We start from the raw sequence: 2,006 nt of genomic DNA, 5'->3' as shown, positions 1-2,006 counted from the left end.
CTCCTCACTCTTTGACAAGGCTATTGAAAGTATAGTTTCGTAACATGTAGTCGAAATTAAGAAAGAGAGGAAGCTTATAATTCAATCTCTCTTTTCCACAAATGTCACAGTGGGCGAATGCTTCACCAGAAATGGCTTGATAGGTATTCGCTTGTATTAAGCTAGGAGAAAGAAACCACGAGATAAGAATATACAGACTACTATTCGGACACTATGGCGCCTCAACCACCGTTACACCCCCCTAACTAATATTAAAACGACATAACATTGTCTACGTCGCTATTATGAATCCTTGATAAAAGCCAAGACTACACAGGTACAATCACTGACAACATAAGGAGATCAAAAGTGCGGGGTGCTGGATAGTGTCTATATGCCACGCAAAAACCATCTTGGTATTAAAACCACTTAGTTTCCAGTCTAGATATTCAACAAATGCACAGGGAGTGATGCGGTGTATTTTCCCTCTCTTAGTCTTTTACGAATGGTCGTGCAGTATCGATATAAACATGTGGCATTGTAATGGACAATGGGGGAATCAATGACGTAAGTGCACATTTCCACGGAAACCACGTTTAGCATTGTCGTACTTCTATTTAAGGACAGACGCTGGGACGGTTAGGCAGAGTTTCACAGACACGTCGCTGCGGGTAGACAGCATGCTGCAGAGGGACGACGCCACTATCGTGTACAAGTCTCTGGAAGCACAAGAGCTGAGGAGGCGGCGGCGTTGACGCTGTTTGCGGATTTTACGAAGGTATGCCGCAGTTTCTGACCACGTTTGTGCTCCGACGACTCTTAGTAAACTTATGCTCATGTATTCTTTCCAACTTTTGCTCATGTATTAATTTTTTTCCAGAGATTTGGATTTGAGTACGACGACCAGACAACTACGTGACCGCCATGTATAAGTCGCTGGAAGGGCAAATAATGAGGAGAGGCGGCGTCGATGCTGTTTGCGAATGATGCATTGGTAGCCATGCTATCCAAGGACGTACTAGCTCCCGCGAGTTGCAGTACACTTCTCTCTTAGAGCCTTGGATATGAGCTTTGAATGTGAGTACGAGGAGACGAAAATGCGACCGCCTTGTGTGTCCTTGGAAGCGCAAAAGTTGAGGGCGTAGATTCGATGCTGTTTGCGGATGATACGAAGGTACGCCGTGGTTTCGACCACATACGACCTCCCACGACTTGCAGTAAACATTTTCTCATGTATTCTCTTTTTTTTCTTCAGATCTTCGGTTTTGTGTACGACGACACCGCGGTCATGCACAAGCCACAGGAAGGGCGAAAGCTAAGGATGTAGTGGCGTCGAAGCCGTTTGCGGACGATACGAAGCTATGCCGTGGTGTCTCAGCACGACCCGCAGTAAATTCTTCCTGATCGTGATTTTTCTTTTCCAGAGCCTTGCATCTGTGTGATCACGGCGAAGCCGCCTCCGCCGCCGCCGCCGCCGCCGCCGCCGCTGGAAGAGAAACAGCTGAGGAGGTGGCCGCGACGAAGCTGTTTGCAAACGACATGAAAATTCACTGTGGTGTCTGGCAGCTTAGGCCGTAACAAGACTCAAGACAACGTGGGGACGGCGAAGAAGCGATCTAATCGAGCTATATCTGATAAGCGTGAAGGAAGTGCGCGTTGTATGTCTCGAATGAAGATTGATACACTTTTAAATAAAATAAAATAAAATTTTACTGAGTCATCTCATTTTAATCTAATTGCGATAGACATATCGATGATACACTGGGTTAAGACTCATGAGACACAAAAGTATTTCCAATCGAGCTTATAAATATATAAACATGTGTGAAGCAAAAGTAATTTCTCCAAGTTCATATAAACCATACTTAAACATGTGTGAAACAAAAGTAATTTCTCCAAGTTCATATAAACCATACTTTTCACGTGAGTCGCGAAAGTACTTCCACCCTATCTTTTAAATATACAGAAATATATGTCAAGCTAAAATAACTTCCTCAAGAATACAAAAAAACTTACATCTCATACAG

The 2,006-nt window shown here is 44.1% G+C and overlaps 1 long non-coding RNA gene across 1 annotated transcript; it reads left to right on the top strand.

Annotated features, from left to right (window-relative positions):
- Positions 1-871: 871 nt before the first annotated feature.
- On the top strand, positions 872-1,691 carry LOC126267569 (uncharacterized). The gene is made up of 2 exons (XR_007549031.1): positions 872-973; positions 1,404-1,691. It is a non-coding gene; the product is annotated as an uncharacterized LOC126267569 (long non-coding RNA).
- The last annotated feature ends 315 nt before the right edge of the window (positions 1,692-2,006 follow it).

Source organism: Schistocerca gregaria, chromosome 4, assembly GCF_023897955.1.
Source record: "Schistocerca gregaria isolate iqSchGreg1 chromosome 4, iqSchGreg1.2, whole genome shotgun sequence".
NCBI classification, from domain to species: domain Eukaryota; kingdom Metazoa; phylum Arthropoda; class Insecta; order Orthoptera; family Acrididae; genus Schistocerca; species Schistocerca gregaria.
Note: the sequence above shows the minus strand (reverse complement) of the source record. Positions and strands in the feature narration are given on the sequence as shown.